At 44.5% G+C, this 27,105-nt stretch overlaps 1 protein-coding gene across 5 annotated transcripts in view; it reads right to left on the bottom strand.

Moving 5' to 3' along the window:
* The window catches only part of LOC138510532 (zinc finger protein 398-like), a 191,296-nt gene that overhangs the window by 52,219 nt on the left and 111,972 nt on the right, over positions 1-27,105 (bottom strand). The gene's annotated exons all lie outside the window — the stretch shown is intronic.

The following is a 27,105-nucleotide window of genomic DNA, read 5'->3' as shown; positions in this document are numbered from 1 at the left end:
ATACAAAGTCCATAGGTCCTGCATTAAGGTACAAACGGCATAGTCCTTAAATGGGTATATCAAAATGTCGGTTTTCCCATTCATTACACCAGCCAACCAACTGCCAACCAACTGAACACAAAATAGCTGATCCTTGAGCAAAATTCATATCAAACATTACATCCAGAAAACCTGTACATCGATAATCATGACACTCGTCTATTTATGCCTTGGGTATAGCAGCTACATAGTATCCCCTCAGGTTCAAAGCCCCCTTTAAAAAGAAAAGCAATGCCCATGCCACATGGGGGATGACTGCCTTCAAAAGGAAAAATAAGGCTGGCCGACATTGCACAAATTCATCTATCATAAAACTGGAAGGATTGTACGTTGCCTAATAAATGAATAATGAGGAAAAAGCATTACAAAGTGCAAGATGTCCTCCGATTGATGCCCACAGAGAGGACAACTACAGGGATCTGGATAGCCCTTCCAGTTTGCAGTGAGCGCTCTCAGCAGCAACAAATTTGGACAGGCCTTGGTTAATGCCGAGCGTTGATGTAAATAAACGGCAAAAGTAAGGTATGGCAGAACCATATCTACTGACGTAATCATTGCCAACCTCCTATTTGCAGGAATGAGCCATGCACTAGCTTCACGATATTCCTAATGTTAGCAATGAAAACCTTTTTCAGACTAGATGCATGTTCAATACTTTGCAAATCTTTGGTGGAAACAGTGAAGGAACATTGGACTGAAGCAAAAAAAAACATGAATGTACTTGAGCCAAGGAATTTCATTCCAGTCTTCCGCCCCCATAATGACCCTGAAAATACGCTGCGTCAATGCCACCCTTGGGTTGGACCATACCCGTAGCCAAATAAAAATGGGATCTAAAAGCCAGTTCAGCGTGAATGGAATAAATGGGGGCTGAGCTAGGTAATACCAGCAACTATCTCAGAAATGTATTCTCTCTCGTTTGAAGAGCTGTAACCCTTTCAAAGCACCATAATCATGCGCCATAGTTAGTGGTGGCCTTGGTTTGGGCCTTCAAAATGATGTGCAAAGGTTGACCAGGCTTTGAAACGAGAAACCGCTCCCATACATTGGCCCATGCGACTCTCTTGTCTTCTAACATGGACTTTTCCAGTAACAAAACGAGAGAACCGAACACCCAAGTAGTCTAAATCATTCACCCTGGGCATTAACTCACCATTGGGGAGGAAGGATAACACAGGGGCAACGCGTTTGTCTTGGAAACAAGACAACGCAGCGCAACACAGGTTTGAATCCTGATGCAACGCTTAGAAACCACTCATTGGTATTAAGCGTGTTATAAAAGAACAATTATAATTATAATTAATAATTATAATTGTTCAACATTGGGTGCATCTTTGCAGGCTTCCTACCTGGGCCACATGCCATGCCTGCTGATTTAGCTGTGTTGATTTTTTTAAGCAAAGATAGTTCATAAATATTGTATATTCCAAGATCAACCTCTGAAGTACATTCGGGGTGCGAGCTATCAGAAAAGTGTCGTCAGCATAGGCCAATAAAGGCAATGCCCTACTGCCTACCACCAGAAAGTCTGCACCCGTTTCCACCAAGGCATTATGCAGTGTGTTGCTGTACAATGTAAACAGAACAGAGGACAGTACACGACCCTGACGCACCCCCATATATACTTAAAATGTCACATGCTCTATTGCCCGAATGTATGCGCCTAGGAAAGTGTATGATCTCTGTGTGACAATTCATGGGCCCGAGCACCGTGCACACCTTTGCTCAATTGATCTTGTCATGAAGACCAAAAAGACCCTCTTCACCCCTCACAAAAACTGACTTAGCCAGTTGCATATACAAAGCCACAGCCTGTTCCGCAGGCCTAACGCCCAATTGGATGACCAACAAAATATTATTTGACGAAATCCACTCCTCTAAGTGACCTAGCAGGACTTGCCCAAAGATCTTAAAGGACGTATCCAGTAAGGATATCGGCCTCATGGCCAATGGAGCAGCCTGATTACCCTTTTTAAAAATGGGAAAAATAGGGAGCAGATTTCCAGATGCCAAAATTGCATTAAAATTCTGGCTAAACAATAATACCTAGAGCTCGTCGCGGCTTTGACAGAAGTCTGCACGAACGGCATCAGGACCAGGAGCACGATTTATGAGATTGATTACGTACAGCTGTCAGCACAATTAAAAAGGTGGTATTGAGGCTTAGTTATGGATATCCTAAAAGACCAACACAGGTGCAATGTCAAATGCATATATATAATTGAATGACAGCAGTCATATGGGGTTTCAGAATTGGCTCCAAGAAGTAGTCACTGTAAAGCTAACTAGGCTCTACTAAGTTACAAAGCTGGAGCGAAGTGGCTCCCCGATATTGCGACCGATGGAAGAAGGAAAACCTACTCACAGCTCCTTCAGGATAAGAAGGCAATCAGTGTTCAATGGTTCTGAACAGATCCCTTTTATAGAAAAAGGGGCATAGCAACACCATGGCCCAGGAAGGAGAAATGTCCCCACAAATGTATAAATGGGAGACTTGTTCCCACATGACAGTAAACGCTGTCAACTTCAGTTACTTCAACGCCCCTTCCTCGGTATCTTGAAACCCAATGCGCCCCACTCAACCATCCAATGTATGTGTGTTCCCTTCTCGTCGCTTCCTGTGTCTCTCACCCCCTTTCCTGTACCTCAGCTCTCATCAGTCTTGCATCTTGATCTTTCTGTTTCACTGTTTCCATCAGTTTCCCTATATCTCCACTCTCTCTAGTTTCCACTTCCCTGTCTGTCTTTGTTTCTCCACCCCACTGCCACCAAGTGCCTCCTTGTACCCCATGTTCCTCATGTCATCTTAGCAACTCTCTCAAAAGTCCATCCCTCACCCCGCCTTTCTGTCATGTGCATGTCATCTACCATCTACTAGATGCCTTGGTGTGTTATTGGTACTATATATTCCAGCCTTTTACGACAAATGAGACATCTTTCACTATTTGAGAATGGATGGTTATCTCAAGTATTAGGCTTGGAAAAGACACAAGCGATCTGTACATAGTTTTGGATAATTAATAGTGCAAAATGAACTGGGTCCTGATTTGTTATTCTGCCTGTGATTATGGAACAAGATTGACATTTACATAAACACCAAACTACAGTGTTTTTTTTTAGAATGGAAATATTACATTAGTCAAATTGTTACTACGAATGGAAATTTTATTAACAGACTGTTTAATCTGTAGGGGCTGAGCCAGCTTCTGACAAAGTGTGTCGGGTTTTGGATTCATTACAGTTAACCCTTAGTGCATAGGGTTGTGCTATGGTGCCGGCCGCATATTGTTTGAAGATAGCTTTGAATGATGTACAACATTAAATAGTGGTGCCTGCTCACTACCATTGATAGACACGTTTTCACTAATTTGTACCATTTTCCAACCTCTTCAAAATGTGGGTAACAGAAGACCGCTGCTCTTCATGAACTCACCCAGAATCTAAGTTTTGATACCAATTATTGTACTAACTGCAAATATTATACTGAAATGTTGTAATGTTTTAGCTTTCGAAGTCCCAGAGACTTCTTCAACAGATGCCAGTCATGCAATTAAATAAGTAACAAAATACAGGCTGTACATTTCTTTCACATCGAAAAAGGAGAGAATCTTCACTATAACCTCCAGTTGTAGCAGAAGGGTGTGCATGGATTTCAGTCCTCAGATGGTCGCCCTACCTACAGAGCAATACATCCAAGATCAGATGGATACACAATGGTACTCAATATAAACAAATAAGCAATTGTAACAGCCAGTGGTCGAAGTGGGCTGGAGCGGTGCTCCTCTACTTTTTGGTGTTTGTGCTTTTTGGTGGCCTATGTCACCAAATATCGCCAAAACAATTGCTACAAGAAGAAAGGGGTTCCAAGAAGTAGTTTTTGTGGTTGGCAGGACAACTGGAAATTCTGTGGCATACAATTGCCAATGCAGTGTTCATTCCTGTTGTACTAAGCGGATGTAATCCAATTGTGGCTTGTTTAATGTATTTTCAGGAGTACGGTCATATGTCTGTGTGACTTTCGATGCTGGAGCCACAAAGTGATCTCGGAGACTGAGGCAGGCCTCCCTTCTCGCGACTGGGCAAGGACAGCCATCTTGTATCTACGGCAAACACTAAAACAGAAGGCAGAGAGGAGGAGGCGGCAGCGATCGGTTGGATCCGAGCACACTAAAGGACTTTGAGAGCACTGAATCAATGGCAGTTCTAAGGAAACCATGGTATCTAGGTAAGACTGACACAAGTTACCACAGTGCAGGGGTGTTTATTTAACTCTCAAAGAGGGGTAATAAATGCCTATCTAAACCTAAATCTTATTTGGGAGCATGCTACGACCATCAAATAAGAATGCAGTCCTACTGGAGTCTTGTCGAATAAAAGGGCCTATACTAAAAAGAAAAAAAAGAAATATGATATGGTAGTTTATTTATATCGCGCCCATACACAAGTGTTTCATTGCCAATCCTTACTACTAGTTCCAAATAGTGCGGGTGTAGTTTATGAAAAGAAAGAAGTGTTCAAAAATGGCACTCGGGATACTAAGGCCGTTGGGCTCCCTTCCCCACGTTTTCAGCACGGGCAACTCGGTTCACTCGGAGCAAAGCGCACACTCTGGCGTCTCCGGTATGACGATATAATGGCAATTCCAGAATCGGGGCCTTGCATGCTGAAGTCTCTTGTTTCATCAAAGTCTCTTGTTTCGGAGGTCCTGATATACAAAACAAAAACATGGGAAGTTCCTTTCTTCTTGTAACTAAACAATCTTGGACGTTTCTCCCTGGATCAGCCGGGCTCAGACCCCCTTTTCCTTGTATTATTTCCAAAACTGTTCCTTCTTGGGTGACTCACGGTTCACGCCGGATCCCCCTCAGCCGGGCTCAGATCTCTCTTCACATTCAACTAGTCTCCCTCAGCCGGATTCGGACCAATTGTAATTCACTTTATACGTATTGAAGACTTTCTATTCTGCACAGGTTTTAGTTCGAACCGCTGCAGGACCACTTTTATTGAAAGTTATTTTCTGACAACGCAGTTTCCCTTCAGTGAGATACTCAGAGACTTTCAAATGAGCACCCCCTTGGTGCCGGTCCACTCTGTATACGGTATCTGTTTTAGCTTTCAACAGTTCATTCACTCCTTTACTTTCCACTTGTTCATGCCCTTTAACATATGCGCTTCAAACACAGTCCTGTGTGGAATTCTTCATACAATGTTGCCGGTTGCAACCTTGGTTCAAACAAAGGGTGATTCTGCATCGGTTTCTCCGAGTCACTAGCTGTTTTGCTATTACTGGCGCAGCATTCTTGCAGGAGCTAAGGACAATACCATGGCGGCAATCGCTCCTTCGGCCTGGCTTATCAACACAGGAGTGCCCCGGATACCTTTGATGAACAGCGTATGTCCGCTCAGCTTCAGTTCCTTGTCTTAGGCTTCTCACTATCCAAGGCTCATGAAAATAGTGGTTTCTGGAGGTCAAGGGTTCTTGCCTCCTTGCAATCCTCTCCTGGTCTCGCTGCCTTTCTCCTCGTGTTAAATCGCCAACTTGGAACTGTTGCTTCCTTGTGTCATCGTCCTTGCACAGAGTGTGCTTTCTTGCTCTGCCTTTTATCCGTGTGGTGAAGTGTGATGGAAGTCAGGTGTGTGTCTAATAGTTGGCTTGTGTGTTTGCAGACATATTACAAGCCTTTGGCGAACCTTATGTTGTGGGATTAAATGCTGATTGTTGCAGACCTGCCAGTTCAAGCATTGTATCTGCCCCATACTTGAGTGTGAAAAAGAATTGTAGAGTGTGAACGGCTGAGATCACGCCATATTGAGTTGGTTTTAAGGTCACTTGTTTCTTTGTAAAAAATAATTTCAAAGTTTATTACAACAAATTTCAAATCTTCATTTTTGTGCATGCTTTAAGTTGTGTAGACATATCTCCTATTTTTCCTAATCCCTCTACACGTGTTTCACCAGTGATTTGGATGATGGCTCTTCAGGAGGAAATCGGTGGATGAATTGAGATTTTATAGGTTCAATTTTAGCATATTGTTTCGATTCTTAAATTTCCCAAAGAATTTAGTCTTTCCTTACTTCGTATTACAGGCGTTTTAGGGTCTTTGTTGTGGCCAGTGGTGAGCCTCATTTGAGCGCTCAGAATATATTGGACAGGTCTTTCCTGCTTGTGAACATGAATGACCTTTTTGTGGCGGTTTGTCAAATGTGACAAAAACGCTGTTTGGGTCTCATATACGAGGCTGATAAAAGCAGAGAACACGCTGTCACCTTTCTCTACTTTATCAGCCTTGTACATGAGATCCAGACAGCAGGAAAGAGACCTGTCCAATATATTCTGAGCGCCCAAATATCAGCCTTACTCTGCCGAGTTCACTCGCCCATGGCATATAGTCAAAGGCTTTCCCTTTTGTACTTTACTTTGTTGCATTTACTAGTCATTGGGTGTTGGCTTCTCGCCCTTGGATCCCCCTCTTCTGGGTTTAGATCTTACTCGACTGTTCGCCTCCCTCGATCAGGTTCACTATCGCTTTCAAAGCAAGTTTCTTGGTGATATTCCCTAATCTTAATGTCTGTTAATATACTTAATTGTAGACATCACTCGGCCTGGTTCACTCTTGTCAACACCTTGTACATTGGGACTTTAGACTTCACTCTTTTTCATCAACATCCCTCTTTCGGGTTCACTCTTACCAATCTGGTCAATCATGCCTTTCTCATTCAACTCTTACAATGCAGGATTCTTTTCCCTTTTCTTCACAATCATCTGTTGGCCAAAGACTTTCGACTGAACAGAGGATTTTATAAGACCCCTGTGTGACCACTTTGAGCCCCTTTACCACTGTTTCTAAGGCTTTCCGGTTATGGTAGTTTCAACAATCGGGTAATCGCTCAGTTTCCTGAATGTGCACCCACGTCTGTTGCTGGTTTTCCCCCTTCTTGCATAAATAACTCTTTATGCTTTCATAGTTCAATTAGCCGCTTGCTACTTTTCGTTCAACACAGTTCGGTTTCTTTTCGACTCTCCCCTCGACTCACCGGCTGTGATGAACCGTTTGGCTTTCTTTCTCTTTTGAGTCAAGGTTGGTACCACTAAGCCGGGCGTCTCTCCCCGGTTTGGTTATCAGCTTAGGAGGGTCTTGTGTACCGTTGACATCGTCTGCAACACACGCTGGCTATTGTTCACGGTCTTACGATTCCTTGTGCAGAAGTTTCATGGGCCTTGGTCGGAAAGGGCAAGGTCACTTCTCTCCTTGTCACCCTCTAGGTATGCGCTGTCTTTCTCCTCCTCTTGAACTGCCGTCCTGGAAAAGCGCTCTCGTCGTGCTGTCTGCCTTGCTCGTCATGTGCTCTTGTGCAACACCTTTTATCCCTATGGGGAAGGGAAAGGGCTGTCAGGTGTGAGCGATTCTGGTCAATTGCCTGCCCATGCCTGACCCTTGTGTTGTGACATGTCAAGTAACAGACCCTAGCGTTAGTCTGTCATCTTTCATGGTGTGCAAAAGTGTTTGTGTAAGTAAAAGGGGCAGGCGAGTAGAGAGGTTGAGTGTCCTATGTAATAAGACAGGAAAGATCCAGGTGACCCTCCCTCACTGGTCCACCCCCAGGAACTCGTTCCAATAGCATTGGCCGTGTCGTGGCCGAGTCGTGGCCACCTCGATGACAGATCCCCGGGGTCTAGTTCGGGAGACACCTTCAGCTTTCTCACACCCCTTAAAAAATATATCGTTAAAACCTGTTCACTTCACTAGTTTCAATACAGCAAACAGAATATTGTTATGAGTTCATCAGAGACTTTTTCGGTCTTCTCCAATTACGACAGTACTAGGCTCTGTGAAGCCAAGCCATCCTAGAAACCCAAGGTCAAAAAGGTAATGTTGCAGCTGAAGGCAACAAATACAATTAAGCATTTCATATTTTCTTAACTGTGATAGTCTAAAAGTAACCGTATCAGTGTACTCAGCCCTACAGATAAGGTGTGTATTGGCCACTTTTACGCACCAAAAATTGGCAAATACTCCCAAAACATAAAAATAGGGAGTAAAAATACTCCCAACAAAAAATAGGAAAAAGACATTTAGAATCCTGTGCTCCTGCTTTCACCTATACAGCTCCATGGATCTGTTTGCATCAGTAGTGCACATAGTACTACAGGAAGAAACTACTATTTCAACAGCCTAATTGGAAGAAGAAAAACATGTATCTTTTAATGTGTATGAATAACAAAGGGCAAAGAAATACATATTACAAAAAATATTCAGTTTTTCAGTTAAAACATATTTGTACTATCTAATAAAATACTCTCATTAGGAATTGGACTTACATTTCTACTCCCTAAAAAATCATTTTACTCCCAACTTCAAAAAATGGGGAGTAAAATACTCCCACTTCCAAATCTTATCTGGAGCACTGAGTGTACTTCAATATAATCTTGACAGTGAAAGCAATGCTTTAGGTAATAATGCTAGTGCAGCAATGTCAAGCCTGTGAGTAAATACATCATTAATTGCAAAGATATTTGTTTCCATTCTGCCTCAACGCACATTTTCCAAGATGGATTCTCCTTCTCGGGTAAACTGAGGCCTAGTCTTCTTAAGTGAACTCACATTTCTTTATAGCATTATGTCGACTGACAGTTGTATTTCTCATCAATATGCTAAGTGCATATATATTTGTATTTCCCCCTATATTGGGAAGGGCCTTGCTCAAAGGGAAAGCTCTTTGGGAGTTTGGGACTATGTAGGGATGGGAAACTCTCCAATTAGCACAATAAGTATTACAAGGGTTTAGATCCAGGTCTAAGCCTCCAAATCTGTTTTGCCCTGACTGGTCAGTGAGGTGGGTAAGGACTGGACTCCAGAGACTAGCATTTGATGAGGCAGTGTACTGTCCCTTGCTATGTGCTGGGGAGCATGGTGAATTAAATAGGGGATCCTCCCCAGGTCCAACATCCACTGGCTAGAGATGGCATCTGGCCCCTTAAGTCATTGTCGGGGTGTTTCCCTGAACCAAGCAGGGAACTATTTCACACAAACATGCACTGGAGTGTGAGTGGCAAGAATGTTAGTGGCCGAGGAGGTAGAAGTGATAATGTAGACATCGGAGAGGTACTAAGAGGTGGCACGAGAGAAAAACAGAGGAAGAGTAGAGAAAGCCAAAGGGGTGGTGAAGAACAAGGAGGTGGTAGAAGAAAGAAAGGGACGAGGAAGTAGGTACAGAAGGCAAAGAAAGAGGAGGATATGAAATGTACATTGGAGGAGGTGGCAAGAGTTACAGGAGAGGTAGAGAATAGAGCTACAGAAAAGAAGGGGGTCAAGTTGAGTGGGGCGGGGAGGAGACACCCCCGCAACCCCGGCTCCACTTAAATGGTATAGTGGGGTACACCTTTACTGGGTCAAACCATGGCATTTTTGCCGCCATTTCTTTTACCAGCAGCATTTTTGCCGTGGTTTTATTACCTGATACCGACCAAGGTTATCCAAAACCTAACCTTGGTCCCACATGGTGCCAACATGGTACATCTAGAGTGGTAGCAGCAGTGATTTCCCATCTTCCATTAGCAGAATCTCTGGCCAGAGATAAGAGTGAACTCTATCTGTGGTAGTAATCCAATCTTTCTCATATAGAAGTCTTTTAACTTTTTCAGGATTTGTGACCAAGGTATTCCTATACACATTAAGATCTCTCAAGGACTGCTCACAGGTCTCCCGAATTCCAGTCAGGAACTAAGTAGAGTTATTTTCTGTTCCACACACTTCTAATATTTTACTCAGATCTACATAAAGCGTGTTGGACAATGGAGCAATCAAACTACGAAAGAAGGACAGCAATCTCCAAGTCACCTGAGCCTCCAGGGATGCTAGCCGCTGCTGGAATGCAGTTGGGTAACTTCAATGTCCGTCTCCAGAACCCTCCAATATCTTCCAGAATGTTGCCAACTCACAATAGTGTCACTCTGTCCCATAAATTAGTTTTGCCACTACCTCACCCTCAAAGAAAATGACTGAGGACTTATTGAGAAGCGCCCAAATTCTTTTTTGTTCCAATTTAACAATTTGTAGACAGAATTGTGGCCTTCTGTCTAAGGAGGGATCGAAGCCCAGATATCGCGGGCTGGGCCAAGAGGTGCAACCCCAAATAAAGCACACTAGGGGTAATATCAATGGGTACCCCTTGCATTCAACAATTCTGCTGTTTCTTTTTCCGGCCTCTCTACAGCACCAATACACAAGTTTTCTTGGTATTAACAGTCAAACCATTCACTTCTGCATATTTGGCAAATTTGTTAATTAGATGCTGAAGGCCCACTTTGGTGCAGTCGAGGTAAAAAATCGTCAGCATAGGCCAACCAGGGAATACGTAACTCACCCAATTTCGGGGTAATCAGGCCCGCCTCCGTCAAACTCACCAATGTCTGATGCATAGAGATTAAAAAGACAAAGGGCAAGAGCACACCCCTGTCTCGGACCAACCCAGATCGAGATCCTGCGGGACAAACACCCTGTCCAGGCTGAGCCTGAAACATAGCCCTGCATTGTCGTATAGACCCATGATTTATCGCAACAAACCACCTGGCAGCCTCCACTTAGTAAGCTTGGACAACAATCGACTCTGAATAACACAAAGGCTATCGAGAGGTCAATTGAGGCCACATGTATGTCACCACCATGCTTTCCCAAAACGGTTTCCTGCAACGCCCTCATAATCAAGCCACTCAGATTCGGAGAGTGACCTGTCCGGAACACCATCTGAAATATATTTAATTGTTGTGTAGTATCTATCCACTCATTTAAGTAGATTTGGAGGCAAACATTTTGCAATCTGCATCTATTAACGCGATCAGGCGATAGTTCTTAGCCTGATCTCTCTCTTCACGTTTAAAGATAGGAACCACGAATGCAGTTTGCCATGAGGTTGGAAGGAGTCAATCTTTCACAATATTGTTCAAGAGCATGGTGAGAACATGTGCCCAAGCAAACAGCCGGCCCTTAAAGGTGTTATTTGCCAGACCGTTAAGGCCCGCAACCCAGGATGTTTTTGCACTTTGAATGAGGCCCATCACCACTTCATAATCAATAATGGGCTGCCACTCTCCAGCACAATGAATGTTCAGACAGCCAATATCCTCATCCATGATCCCCAGTTTAACCCTGTACAAATTAGAGAAAAAGGCAACCCATTGGAGTTCAGAAACCGCCGCATTAAGTTGTCCTACAATGGTAGAAAACTCTTGCACATTCATAAATGCCCAGAAAGCCCTTACATCTCTTTTAACCAGGGTACATAATATAGCTTCAGCATCTTTTTGCAGCACCTCTGCTTTACTGGTCCTACAAAAGTTTGTATACCTTTATTTAACCAATCTAGAGCTGTTATTTTTTTGGAGTTGATCCCAATTAGAGCAGCAGATCGCCCTCAGGGATCGATGCGTTAAGGCTTTTGCACTTGCCAACTCCTGGTAAGAAATATGCTTATGTTTACGGCAAGATGTACCAACCCTTATACTAGGATTAGATCTTGCCCTATCAATCAGGAATCCCAGAAAGGAATCAAATCTAGTAGGGTTGAAGACATGCAGTTTCCTTTCTAGGCTAATAGTGCTCATTAGAGAAACTAAATCGGAGTTGAGGATACCTATATTTTGAGCGGACCACCTAATCCCTTTACCCTGTCCCACAATACTAAGGCCAGTGAGGTCCCATTTGACCGCCCTGTTTACTGAATTATCAAAGTCCGCTTTCAGCGCGCTATGGTCACTCCATGTAATCTATAGTTCTATATAGTTGATGAGCGATCTCCTCTTTTCCATGTAGGTATTATGGAATCCGAGGTATCCAATCCCCCGTTCAGGCACACCAAACCCATGGACTCAAGTGCTACATTTCACAATCCCCCCCCATTGTCGCTTAAGTCTCGCATGGGTCAATGTCATTGATCGATATACAACAATCAGAATTAAGGTCCCCGGCCAGTACAGGCTTACCATTAGGCGCATTCCTCTGCCAATCCCTAGTAAGGGTCGTAATTGTATCCAGAAAGCTGTTAGATTGTCAATCCCCTTAGGCCAATAGACATTAACAAGAAGGATTTCAAGGTCAACTGTAATGTAAGATACTTTAACTGCCATAATCCCCTAGTGGAAATCAGAGACAGATCTAGATGTGAAGCCTAATGTCCCCTTAATGGCTATCATCATACCCACCGAAGGCCTCCCCACCTTATTATGTTTTGTAAATCGAGAGAACACCTCAAAGCCATCAACGGACAAGTTATCCACAAGCCATGTTTCTTGTAGAAAGATACAATTACTCTTTTTTAGCATGGCACTGGTTTCGATATTCGAGAGCAAGTGGAGATTCCCCCTTGTATTCCTGGACAACAATTTCTATTTTAAATCCTCTTCGATCAGTCGTTTAGCATCAAAATGTATTACGGCGGTGTCAGTTCAAAAGGGCCGATTTAATTTGGGCTCAATCTTCATTTTGTCTAATGGGGCTGCTATAGGGTTCCCTCGCTTGCCACGTGTTATGTCCATCTGGATGGAATACCACTTTCAAATTCCCACCATATTTGTAATCGATTTCTACATGATGTTGTTCTCCCTCAATTAGTTTAACCGAAAAACCCCATTTCCCCAAAAAATTAATTTCTGCCATAACCAGTTTCAGTACCAATTGTTGTTGAAGACGATGTTCCATTTCTGCCATTGATCACGTTCTGGGAATTGTATCCTATCAAGATCACAAGAGGATAGAAGGCTTAGATTCAGAATTTCCCCAAAGATTTTAAGTACATTTTTACCAGTTTAGGCACACTGTCTCCATAGACTTGTCATCTGTATTATTTTGGTGTTATACTGGTCATTGCTATGGTTAACATTGGCATCATCCAAAGTTCTCTTACTCCCCCTATTGCAACCATATGTAGATTGACTCAGAGCCTTTGGCTCCCCTCAGTATACTCTGGGACCATACTGCTCCAGGGCCCTGGGGCTTCGATCTCGTTAGCTATACGAATTGGTTGTACAAACATTTCCTCAGGTATCTGAGTGACGTTCAATACATACAATTTACACAAGAGATTATCCTGCTCAGAACTCTGTATAAAGGTATTGCGTAATGCCCCCGAATTACAACCAACCCGGCCGGTGGCATCCACCTTCACTGGACCGGGAATGGCTTGGTTCATGCTTGGAAAAAACAGTTTCCCCGACAATTGCTGATCAGTCTTACATTGAAAGATCGGGGAACGCTCCTCCAACAGATCTACAACCCTCCTCAGATCCGGTTTAGTTATTATTTTATCTACCACCCTAGTAGAATTCTCACTCATATCCGGAACACTTGGGTGGGTGGGGGGCGGTCGGTACCATGTCCAGCTAGTCTTGGAATCTCACCAATTCCCAAAGTATTTCCAGGTCCTGTCCTCTTTCCATCTAGATTTTCCCCAATTTCTGAGATATTTCCAAGCCCGGCCCTCTTTCCGTCATAGGGTTCCCTCAGCATTTTCACCATGGGATCAGTTTGGATGCCAACTTCTGCTTTTGGCTGTTGTGACCCAACAGTGGCATTCTTATCATGAGAGTTCAAATTACTTGAAAGCGGCTAACTATATCCAACACAGATAGCCTCCTCTAACATATCATTTATTCCCTCCCCAATACTTTCTTCCAAAACCGGGATCATCACTTTCTGTCTAATATTGGCTGTGAAATTTCTCTCAGCAAGTGACTCTGGTATAATAAGATTACGGAGATATTTACGTGAGAAGGTATTATGTTTTTTAATGTTTTAAAAATGTTTTGGGTTCTTGGCCTTGAACCCTTTTTCCTTAATATTCGGTATTTCCTCTCGGTTAAATGCCTCATCTGTGGTGCGGTCTATAATTTCAGGTTCAGCGTTAATGTTTATTCGATCAGGGACATTTCCACTAGCTGAGTAACACACTTCTGACAATCCAACCGCGGTAACTACATTACTTTCTGTGGACTCCAAAGCTAGGCCCCCCCATACAAGAGGCATCTCCAACCCCTATAACAGTAGCACATTCTTTCGCAATTAACACATAGGCACTTTCCAGGCCTTCTAATCTATTGTTAAGTTCCGTCAAACCTCCCTTCAAGGCAGGATCTAGAACAGGAGTTGTCCTTTGTTGCAAAACTATCCCACTGCTCTTTTCTATACCTTCAAGTCTATTATTTCTGGCAACAGTTTGGTATGGGTTCTCACTTCAGACCCTATATTATCATAAAGGTTTACGAATGAGTTAAGAACCATGTTTAAGGCTGAAACAGTGGGTTGTGTTAGGTGGATTCTATCATCCATTTCCCTGAGGGTATGGTGGACTGGAGCATCTTCAGAGGGTTTGTCATTAACCTCTGAGATGACTCCCCTTTCTCTAAGTCACCGTTGTTTTTTTTGCATGTTCATCAATGAAATTAGTATGTTCTGTGGAAGACCCTGTAAATGAGGCATCGCAGGTTTGCTGTACTACGCTACGGAGTCAAAATTGTAATTTCCATTGTTTTCCACAGCGAGGTCAGCAAATTATATGATGCTCGTATCATGAAGCTCATTATCTCTAGGGTTCTTGAATAAATCATCCATCATCGAGTGATCCTGTCTTGCAATGCCCCTCACTGGGATTATGGATTGATTTCGGGACTGGTGCAGGTTTGTTTCCTGAAATAATTCATAATCTTCTGCCCAGCAATAGGGGAGTGAAGAGTGGATTGCTTCAGAATTTGTTTTCTATGAGGCTTGTTAGCCTTCAGGGTCTTATTTGCATCCCCATATGTAGACATATCTCCTCTAAGCAAATTTACAGCCAGTCCCTTAAGAAGTGTTAACTGCTTCAATGTTTTTGAAGCATTCTTTCCATTAGGGGTTTTAAAGTCCTCCCTGTTGTAACACAAACTGGGGGGGGCAGCCATCTACCGCTTGCATACCCAATCCCTTTAGATTAGAGGAATCTACTCCTAAATTATGAGTTAGCACTGCCACTATATGGTCTTCTTGGTGGCCAATACCTAAATCCCCTCATCCTTGGATGCAGTGTTGGTATTTATATTGCAATCCGCCCCAAAGATGCCCAATGTTCTAAATAGGGGATATCTTCCCCCAAATTATGAATAGGTGCAGATACACAGGAGATGGCTTCCCCCAGCACTATGTACTTGTGCTGTGGTTATACATTCTTCTTTATGCATGATGCTCATTTCCTTACCAGCCTGCAAGTAGGTGGAAGGATTAACAATTGCCATTTGGTCATCATGTAAAAGTTCTGTGGTCTCAGGCAGTGCAGAAATAAGCTCTTCCGTGGTTGCCGCAACTTGTTTACCAACAGTTGAATCGTTATCGGTCAATTAACTCCTGAGGCCCCTTCGTGGCATTTTAGATGGTCAAAATTCCAGCACGAAGCAGGGAAGGGCGAAAGAGCTGTTCCAGTTCTATAAAATATTAAATCTAACATCACAATATTCAGGCACTAAAAAGATTTAAAAAGGTCACATTCAAAATTCTAAAATGTAAAAATTGTAAAACTTTCGAATTTTCTTTTCCTATTATAATATCATAACAATAACACACAAAGATGCAACATAATTAAATATGACAAGATAATTGCTCACATAGGCACTAGTGCAATAGTTCCTATAACTTTGATGATTAAGAAATCAACACCAATTTAAATAACACAAAATCAGTACTTCACATATACATAGGATCCATATTAATATAAATAGGGCACAAGGTGTCAGGCAGTATTTTATGAAATTCAAATAATTCAAAAGATTGCAAAATATCCAGAAAAAAAGTCAGTGGCACACATGGGGAGCTCAATGGAGAATAACCCACAGTCGCTCCTCCGACAGCTAGCCAGGCAAAGAGATATTAGCCTCCAGTCGGCGAGAAACAGACTCACGGCTAGTTTCCAGGTAGCTTCCAAGTAACCGCCAGGGAGCTCATAGGATAAAATCCTGCAGTCACTCCTCCAGCCGTGAGCCCAAGCTCATAGAAATATCTCTCAAGTCAGCAAAATCTAATTAGAACCAACAGCATGTGTTGGAAGACTACGGGGGAGCTCAAAGAACTGAGCCTGCAGTCACTCCCCTGCTCGCTTTACTTTATGCTTACTAATATGAAACTTGGAAAGCTCGGAAAGAGTGAGGGAATGCATATTTTGAGGTTGAATGGATCAAATGGTTGCAAAAACCAATCAAAGCAGAGGGTATTCCATGCAGGGCGTAGGAAGTGTAAGAGAGGAGGTCGCTGCCGGCTTCTAGTCAGTCAAAGGTTTTCAGAGCAGCGCAGTGACAGGTACAACAATTTCAGTTAGACCTACCCGTTAAGTTTGCGGCATTCTTTGCAGTACACGGCCGTGAACATTTGAGTCCGATTTAAAATGTCGTACTGTATCCCAGCGCAGTCACCAGTCGCAAGACACTGTGCCACACACCGTGCTGTGCTCTGCGCTGGTGTTGAGGTTAAATAGATTAATTCCTCCTCTTGCAGGAATGAACAGGGTGAACAGACTCCTGCCCAGGTATCCACAGGATATCAACAAGACACACTGTGCCACACATCCTGTTCTACTTCCTCCTGTATGAGGACAGGTAGTGGAGCATAGTCTTGATTCCATATGCAGAGAACGTGAGGTGGAGTATTTGTTTCACTGTGGTGGCTTGGTTCCTGCAGAACAGTCTTGGGAGCTTGGCTCATCCATTCAGAAATCTAGACTGGCAACTGTTGGTCCATGCTCAACATCAAGGACCACCCGCCCTGGTGGGGTGTCGGGGTTGGGGGGTACTATCTGGTGCACACCTCGATGCGCAGGCCAGCTAGCACCTCTGTGGCCAACGTGCGGCTGACATTTCTGGTGGGTGGGCTCTTAATGCTCAAGGGAGTGAGCGTATGCATTTACAATTCTAGCCTTGCAGTCTCATGCCACAGACATGCTCTCGCCTTCCCAGAAAAGTGCTCCACCATGGATCTGCTCTATCCCCCTTAGCTGTAAGACTCCTATGCCACAAGCCAGGCACAGCAACCGCTCTTGGCATACACAGTCATCAATGCAGGTGTCCCCCAGCTCTTCTCCTACTTATGTTTTCTTGCTCTGCCCCTCTCCTCCCAGGTGGCCACTTCTGGCATACGCAGCTACCATTCTTGGAAGCATCCTGTACCAACATCATTTATTTATCCAAAACAGAGGGGGGTCTGGGAAACTCTCTACCAGCACGAACACAGCCCATTGACTTGTTCTTGGGTGGATGGCCCCTGGGAGAGTCTCAACCAAGTCTTTAGCTCACTGTTCTTTTCACAGAGAAGAAATTTCCCCACATATCAGTCTTTGTCCTGCCCAGGGGCAGTCCAGCACCGAAATGCTAGGCAATTCTCCTCTGAACAAGAGTACCACAGCAACCCCATACACGTGTTTCAACCTTGTTGGGCATCATCAGTGAGGTGAAGCTGCACCCCTCTAAGAACAGTGTGCAATGGGTCCACGTCTGGATTCCCCTGGTAACTTAGGGTGAGACCCAAAGTTACTTAGTATGCAAAACAGAGGGGGGTCTGGGAAACTCTCTACCAGCACGAACACAGCCCATTGACTTGTTCTTGGGTGGATGGCCCCTGGGAGAGTCTCAACCAAGTCTTTAGCTCACTGTTCTTTTCACAGAGAAGAAATTTCCCCACATATCGGTCTTTGTCCTGCACAGGGGCAGTCAAGCACCGAAATGCTAGGCAATTCTCCTCTGAACAAGAGTACCACAGCAACCCCATACACGTGTTTCAACCTAGTTGGGCATCATCAGTGAGGTGAAGCTGCACCCCTCTAAGAACAGTGAGCAAGAGGTCCACGTCTGGATTCCCCTAGTAACTTAGGGTGAGACCCAAAGTTACTTAGTATGCAAAACAGAGGGGGGTCTGGGAAACTCTCTACCAGCACGAACACAGCCCATTGACTTGTTCTTGGGTGGATGGCCCCTGGGAGAGTCTCAACCAAGTCTTTAGCTCACTGTTCTTTTCACAGAGAAGACATTTCCCCACATATCAGTCTTTGTCCTGCCCAGGGGCAGTCCAGCACCGAAATGCTAGGCAATTCTCCTCTGAACAAGAGTACCACAGCAACCCCATACACGTGTTTCAGCCTTGTTGGGCTTCATCAGTGAGGTGAAGCTGCACCCCTCTAAGAACAGTGAGCAAGGGGTCCACGTCTGGATTCCCCTGGTAACTTAGGGTGAGACACAAAGTTACTTAGTATGCAAAACAGAGGGGGCTCTGGGAAACTCTCTACCAGCACAAACACAGCCCATTGACTTGTTCTTGGGTGGATGGCCCCTGGGAGAGTCTCAACCAAGTCTTTAGCTCACTGTTCTTTTCACAGAGAAGAAATTTCCCCACATATCAGTCTTTGTCCTGCCCAGGGGCAGTCCAGCACCGAAATGCTAGGCAATTCTCCTCTGAACAAGAGTACCACAGCAACCCCATACACGTGTTTCAACCTTGTTGGGCATCATCAGTGAGGTGAAGCTGCACCCCTCTAAGAACAGTGAGCAAGGGGTCCACGTCTGGATTCCCCTGGTAACTTAGGGTGAGACCCAAAGTTACTTAGTAAGCAAAACAGAGGGGGTATGGGAAACTCTCTACCAGCACGAACACAGCCCATTGACTTGTTCTTGGGTGGGTGGCCCCTGGGAGAGTCTCAACCAAGTCTTTAGCTCACTGTTCTTTTCACAGAGAAGAAATTTCCCCACATATCAGTCTTTGTCCTGCCCAGGGGCAGTCCAGCACCGAAATGCTAGGCAATTCTCCTCTGAACAAGAGTACCACAGCAACCCCATACACGTGTTTCAACCTTGTTGGGCATCATCAGTGAGGTGAAGCTGCACCCCTCTAAGAACAGTGAGCAAGGGGTCCACGTCTGGATTCCCTGGTAACTTAGGCTGATATGCAGGGAAATTTCTTCTCTGTGAAAGGGACAGTGAGCTAAAGACTTGGTAGAGTCTCTCCCAGGGGTTATTCACCCAAGAACAAGTCATTGGGCTCTGTTCGTGCTGGTAGAGAGATTCCCAGACCCCCCTTTGTTTTGAATAAATTAACTTTGGGTTTCACCCTAAGTTAACAGGGCGATCCAGACGTGGACCCCTTGCTCACTGTTCTTAGAGAGGCAACAGTTTCACCTCACTGATGATGCCCAACAAGGCTGAAACACGTGTATGGGGTTACTGATGGTACTCTTGTTCAGAGGAGAATTGCCTAGCATTTCGGCGCTGGACTGCCCCTGGGCAGGACAAAGGCTGATATGCAGGGAAATTTCTTCTCTGTGAAAGGGACAGTGAGCTAAAGACTTGGTAGAGTCTCTCCCAGGGGTTATTCACCCAAGAACCCAAGAACAAGTCATTGGGCTGTGTTCGTGCTGGTAGAGAGATTCCCAGACCCCCCTTTGTTTTGAATAAATTAACTTTGGGTTTCACCCTAAGTTAACAGGGCGATCCAGACGTGGACCCCTTGCTCACTGTTCTTAGAGAGGCAACAGTTTCACCTCACTGATGAAGCCCAACAAGGCTGAAACACATGTATGGGGTTACTGATGGTACTCTTGTTCAGAGGAGAATTGCCTAGCGTTTCGGCGCTGGACTTGCCCTGTGCAGGACAAAGGCTGATATGCAGGGAAATTTCTTCTCTGTGAAAGGGACAGTGAGCTAAAGACTTGGTAGAGTCTCTCCCAGGGGTTATTCACCCAAGAACAAGTCATTGGGCTGTGTTTGTGCTAGTAGAGAGATTCCCAGACCCCCTTTGTTTTGAATAAATTAACTTTGGGTTTCACCCTAAGTTAACAGAGCGATCCAGACGTGGACCCCTTGCTCACTGTTCTTAGAGAGGCAACAGTTTCACCTCACTGATAATGCCCAACAAGGCTGAAACACGTGTATGGGGTTACTGATGTACTCTTGTTCAGAGGAGAATTGCCTAGCATTTCGGCGCTGGACTGCCCCTGGGCAGGACAAAGGCTGATATGCAGGGACATTTCTTCTCTGTGAAAGGGACAGTGAGCTAAAGACTTGGTAGAGTCTCTCTACCAAGGGGTTATCCACCCAAGAACAAGTCATTGGGCTGTGTTCGTGCTGGTAGAGAGATTCCCAGAGCCCCCTTTGTTTTGAATAAATTAACTTTGGGTTTCACCCTAAGTTAACAGGGCGATCCAGACGTGGACCCCTTGCTCACTGTTCTTAGAGAGGCAACAGTTTCACCTCACTGATGATGCCCAACAAGGCTGAAACACGTGTATGGGGTTACTGATGGTACTCTTGTTCAGAGGAGAATTGCCTAGCATTTCGGCGCTGGACTGCCCCTGGGCAGGACAAAGGCTGATATGCAGGGAAATTTCTTCTCTGTGAAAGGGACAGTGAGCTAAAGACTTGGTAGAGTCTCTCCCAGGGGTTATTCACCCAAGAACAAGTCATTGGGCTGTGTTTGTGCTAGTAGAGAGATTCCCAGACCCCCCTTTGTTTTGAATAAATTAACTTTGGGTTTCACCCTAAGTTAACAGAGCGATCCAGACGTGGACCCCTTGCTCACTGTTCTTAGAGAGGCAACAGTTTCACCTCACTGATAATGCCCAACAAGGCTGAAACACGTGTATGGGGTTACTGATGTACTCTTGTTCAGAGGAGAATTGCCTAGCATTTCGGCGCTGGACTGCCCCTGGGCAGGACAAAGGCTGATATGCAGGGACATTTCTTCTCTGTGAAAGGGACAGTGAGCTAAAGACTTGGTAGAGTCTCTCCCAGGGGTTATTCACCCAAGAACAAGTCATTGGGCTGTGTTCGTGCTGGTAGAGAGATTCCCAGACCCCCCTTTGTTTTGAATAAATTAACTTTGGGTTTCACCCTAAGTTAACAGGGCGATCCAGACGTGGACCCCTTGCTCACTGTTCTTAGAGAGGCAGCAGTTTCACCTCACTGATGATGCCCAACAAGGCTGAAACACGTGTATGGGGTTACTGATGTACTCTTGTTCAGAGGAGAATTGCCTAGCATTTCGGCGCTGGACTGCCCCTGGGCAGGATCAAAGGCTGATATGCAGGGAAATTTCTTCTCTGTGAAAGGGACAGTGAGCTAAAGACTTGGTAGAGTCTCTCCCAGGGGTTATTCACCCAAGAACAAGTCATTGGGCTGTGTTCGTGCTGGTAGAGAGATTCCCAGACCCCCCTTTGTTTTTCATTTATTTATCGTATGCAGCTGCCGCTCTACCTTCTCTCTTTTTGGCCTGTCCACTAGAAACAAAACAGGTTATGCATTAATTTCTAAACGTTTGTTAATGTCTGGAAAGGCCTTATTTACGCATGTAGACTGTGTGTATGAGTTCTTTGGGGGAGCGCTAGCTACTTGCCCTATGAAGGTATTTTCTTGTCCAACTGAGCATGCCATGTGTGTGAGAACCTACGAGTTTCTTTGAACAGTTACTGCAGTATTCCCAGAAGAGGAATTGGAGTGTTTACTTCTCTCTACACAGGAGGGGGTTGTTAGGGGACACTTGCTTTGCTACACTCTCCCTCTTATCTGCAGTTCTGCCACCCCCCTGGATTACTCTAGTCCAATTCTGATAATACGTCAGGCGCTGACCCGGTCTTGAGCCCAGTAGTGATGTTGCCTGTCGGAACTGGCCATCTTGGTAGGTGTTCCACTCCTGGGGTTTCTTCAGGGTGTAGGTAAGAGAAGGGAGTATCATACAATGTAGGCCACATTCTTAATGGTCTTGTCTTGTTTCCTTAGCCCCATGATCCTGCCTCTCTCCCAAGTATCTTCACTTTTGAGATTGCACGTAATTCTCGTCCCAAGGAGGTTCCTGGTGGTGGTGCTAGCCCACAGTTAAGCTATCCCTTTGTATTTTTGAGGTGTGGTCCTACTTGTTGGTCTGGATTGCCTGAGCATAGTTCCCTGTGTGGCTTCTGGGGACTTTTTTGTAACAGACACCTACATCTTGTGCTTGATAAATGTCTCCCTAAGGTGTCAGAATGTTTGTCATTAAGAATTCTACAGAATGAAACAAGTCTAAAACACTCTAGAGCCCTTCCACTTCTATGGTGTTTGATGTGCATGCTATTCATCAACTGTTGTGCTTATCTATCAATTATATACAGAATATGCATACTCTATTGTTCTTGTTCAAAGTGATGTGTGATTTGGTTAATCTGATTTGTAAGAACTTTCTCGCCATGCAAACATAACAATATCTATAATCGGAATCCCTAGCATTGATACTGTAATACTCTGTTGCCCTAAATATAACAAACAATATATAGAAGAAATATAGGCCACACAAAAGGATGTCTGAGTTAAATCATGTCGGAAACTTGTTAACCTCTTAACTTGTTCAATTTCTCTGCCTCCCTGCGGTAGTTAAGTTTAGGGGGTTAATTCTTTTCTGCTTTTAAGAGGGTGAGTGTGAAGTGACAGAGGTCCCCTTCTACATTGTTTATGCTTCCCTCATGCCTTTTTTTGCCACTCCATGCAATGCTGCTCCATGGAGACAGGGCAGGTGGTGGGAAATGTATGCGGGGGGGGATAGCTCAGGTGCAACGCATTTGTCTTGGAAGCAAGACAACGCAAAGCAACAGAGGCTCGAATCCCAGGCTTGCGCTTAGAAACTGGTCCCCCGTATTAAGCGCGTTATAAAAGAACAATTATCATGATACACAACATAGAATTGTAGATGGGCGGCTATGAACTAAGGGGTATTCCACCTGAGGGATCTGAGTAACCTCACAGACAACTTGAGCTTTGCTGTGGTTGTCTATCAGATGTCTTTCAGAATCCCTAGGTCCCACATATCACCATAGTTGCTAGATAGATACCCGTGTATTGTTCAATATGGGTTGCTCCAATCAACATCTGGCTCATTAAAGTGTCTTAAAAGCATTGCCTCCCACCTGCGATATTTTATGAATGTATTAAGCCCTCCTGTGTCCAATTTCTCCGGCTGTCAAAATGTTCTGTATAAACAGAACATCTGATTTGGCTGAGATTTGGCCCTTTGGTTTCCAACGTTTCCCACTATGCTAATGAGGCACAGTTTTTGCTTAATCTCAGCAAGAGCTGATTTCGATAATCTAAGAGAAGCCTTCAAAGAACATCTCGCTGCTCTAGATAAGTCAGTGGGAGCCTACTTGCTTAAAATGAAACCAGCAAAACAATGAAATCTATGTAAGACCGCTCACAGCTAGATTTCTGCACTTCCTAGCCTTCTTCCCTAGGTCCTTGCCCTAGGATCACCAACTCAATAAAGAATCTAGGGGATGTCAATGTCCAATATTTTTCATACGAACCCCATATCATTCAAGTGATGAACGTATGTGTCAACCATCTACGAATGATGCAAAGAATACTTTACCTGTACCTATTACAATCCTACAGGATCCAGGTAATTATTGCCCTCGTCCTATCTCATCATGACTAAGAGAATGCTATCTAACTGGGCATCACCATTGTTTATTAAATGGGCATGCAACAAAAAGGTGAATCATGCGGCCATGCTTTTTTTCATATTTGGCACCAATGCTATGTAACAAATTACCCGTTAATGTCAGAACTATTAAGGGACACACACCTTCACTTCCAAAAACATTAAGACTTGGCTCTTCTGAGGCCACTTAGCTCACTACACATAACCCCTCCATCGGCAAGAGGCTACTTGTGGCAAACTCCGAGCTATACGAAATACCACTAACATAACAATCAATATAGCTGCCTCAGATCCTGTCACTGCAGCATTCCTAGACCACTTTAGTTCTTGTATTTCTGTTGGTCTTGTTCCATTCTTCCCATACAGAGCGACTACACATCCCCGAGACTATCTGTATACTTTATGGACAAAGTATAAGCAATTACTGAATTAGGTCGAGTGTGGGCTAAATGCCCTGGATGACCAAGTTTGGGGCACACTGGTACCCTAAATGGCAAGAAGAGTTGGGGATCATTACGACCCTGGCATTAAGGGTTTAACGGCGCCGTAAAAGGTGTTGGCGCCGTTAAACCCTTAACCCCTGATTACGAGGTCCCTTTGCGGGACCCGACCTTAACGGCTGGTTTTACCAGCCGTTAAAGTAGGGTGCCGCAAAGGGACCTAGGTGCTAATTACGGTACCGCAATTTGCGGTACCGTACTTAGCGCCTTCCCCAGTCCCATTGAGCCCTATGGGGCGAAAATGGGAATGGGGAAGGGCCATGGTGGAATGGGGAAATACCGCCCCACCAACCTTGGAATGGGGCGGTATTTCCCCATTCCACCATGGCAGACTCGTTACAACACCGGCACCAACCATGGTGCTAATAGCGCCATGGTTTAGCGCCGGGGTTGTAATGAGGGACTTGGACTTGACATTACCGGAGTTCCATTGGAAAAATATACTGAGGAATATACAAATGTGTTCCATGGATTTAAAGATCCGATGGAAGGAGCAAAACTCAGTGATGTCTATTAGACGCCAGTGAAGATGTTTAAAATAGGGCTTAAAGACGCTAGTTTGAGTTGGAAGTGAAGAAAGGAATAGGGTAACATTATCTACATGTTCTGGGCATGGGAGAAATTGAGAGGTTTTTGGAGTGGGCTAGCTGGACTGGTCAACTCAGAGGTGTGATTAAATGTGCATACGGACTCCGGGGTTGGGGTGAAATCTGGCCCTGAAGAGGTCAGGTCCACTCTGGGAGAAGGAACCAGAATGTGTTAAGACGATGAGAAGGATAACTACCAATGCAGGAGCAGACCGGCAATGAAGCGTGAAGGAGTTAGGACCCTAAGGCAGGGAGGTGATGGTGGCCATCCTATAGACTAGCCCTGAGAGAACTCAAGGGAGGCAATATTCTGCTGCCACAGCAAACAAGTGGAAGACCGTGGAATAAGAACCTGAGAGGAGCCGAAGCAATGAGACTATCAGAGCAGAGAAGAAGGGTGAAGAAACCCCTTTAAATCTGAGTCTTATAATCAAGGGTTGAGGAAACTCAGAGAAGTCCAGAGGAGAAACATAAGAAATACCCTTAAATCTGATCAGAGCCTACAAGGAAGCATTTTTTATGTTATTCAGTGAAATTTGCTAACAATAACCTTCTTCACTTCAATACATATCCATTACAAAAAGCCTTTTTATCCCCACAGAAGCGGAACAAAGGGTGAAGGATCCCCTGGATTTTTGGCCACCACGCATTATATTGCCCAAAAAAAGATACTTAGTTTAACATGCAAAAAGAGATCTGGGAGCCCCTCTGTTGAGAACAAACACAGCTAAATAACAGGTTCTTTGGGAAGTTGCCCACTCGTGGGGCTCTACAACCAAGTTTTAGCTTACTACCTTTCACAGAGCCGAAACATCCATTTGCATATCAGCCTTGTGAGTGGGACCAGACTGATATGCAAATTGATATTTCTTGTCTGTGAAGAGTGCAGTGAGCTAAAACTTGGTTGTAGACACTCCTGAGTGGAGTAAATTCCATAGAACAGGTTATTTGAACCATGTATGTTCCCAGTAGCGGGGCGCTTAGTTAGTTTAACTTGCATCTTTGTCTTGGCCTGGATATTGGGCCCATCACCCAAACATTGTGCACTTGTACACATGAACTTCCACGCTTTTCTCAACTATCCTATGTTTACTATCCTTCTTTTCATTTTAAGTTATTCTGTTATGTAGTTATTAAAGGTTCCATCACTATCCTCACTTATGTGTTGCAAGAGGTCATGTAATCTGTAATGGATTCGAAATATAACATATTTAGGATAAATTGTCAAACCATGAATCCAAATCTTGTCCTTAACAAATTTCACACTGTCCACCACCTTTGCAGAGCTCAGTGGTTTTGCAAAAGTGCCCTGTGCATTTCATATATACGTTCTGAATGAATCTGTACAAACTTCACCTCTAGAGTTCGTATAGTTGTCGAAGGGAAGTGGTGACAAGTGTTTGGTGGTGTTTGGCGGCAGCTTTTGTCTTTATGTGCTCTAAAGACTTATCGTGCTCTACGAGAGTTACTGCATCTTTAATTGGATTACCCAGAGGGCAGTCTGCAGGCATAAGAGTCTCCACCCCTGCGAAGCGGAGCGAAGTGGTGACAAGTGTTTGGTGGTGTTTGACGCGGGCTTGCTGGGGGTTTCGTTAACTGCAGCGGAGACAGCCTTTTGGATCCCGCTGTGGCTGGTGCTCCTACACACCCTCCTCTTTCGCTTAGCCAATGCTTGGATGCCTTGTTGCATGGCTCATTGACCCGGCCGCCTGTTTAGTGGAGGAGCCAGATGCCGCCTTAGAGGAGGTGAGGAAGTGCGCCTGACCTTAGTGGACATAACCTGTGGGGCTGCAGTTATGACGCTTTGATCTTCCATGCTGCCAGTCAAGTTGATCAAACAGAACTGTAAGTTTGTGTGCCACGACGCACTGTGTTTTGATTCTGCTTTGGAATTGCTAGTGGAGTGCTGTCACGCCTAAAACTAGCCCATTAGGGGCTTTGTCACATTCGTAATAAGAAAGGGACAAAGTTTCGGCTTGGGCGCCCGGATATTTATGTCAACGTGAGTTGGGTCGCAATTGGTTTTAAAGGACTTCTTACAGTGTTCAGCCACTGTAGGGAGCGGTGACTGCGGGTTTCACCCTTGAGCCGTCTCTCAACCCTTCAGGTGGCACAGAGTGTTCCTCATTTCGCCCCCATTTGAAGTGGTGCTGGAAGCAGTGCCTTTTGTGGCAAGTGCTTCTCGGGCCCGGGTTTGGGACGAGTGGCTCTCGGGTGTGCCTCTTTATGACATCTCACGTGTCGGTGGAAGTGGTGATGGTGGGCTTAGGCCTTTCAGCCGCTACCCACCTTTCTTTTTTATGCACATAGCACTTTTATGAACATTGCCACTGGACTTTGTATGACACTTCTTATGCTGTCTTTTATAACGTATATTTATAATAGTTGAACGATCAGCCAATTTCGTTACAACCTGTTTTATTCTTATTTTTATTACTGCTACGGTTTTATCACTATTTATCTCTGCTTGCTGTAAACCAGTTTTTATGACCTCCGCCTAATCAATTTGAGTGTGACACT

The sequence above is a fragment of the Ambystoma mexicanum genome, chromosome 6p (genome assembly GCF_040938575.1).
Source record: "Ambystoma mexicanum isolate Mex_15411 chromosome 6p, UKY_AmexF1_1, whole genome shotgun sequence".
Lineage (NCBI taxonomy): Eukaryota > Metazoa > Chordata > Amphibia > Caudata > Ambystomatidae > Ambystoma > Ambystoma mexicanum.
The sequence above is the reverse complement of the archived record's forward strand: the minus strand, read 5'-3'. Positions and strand labels throughout refer to the sequence as shown.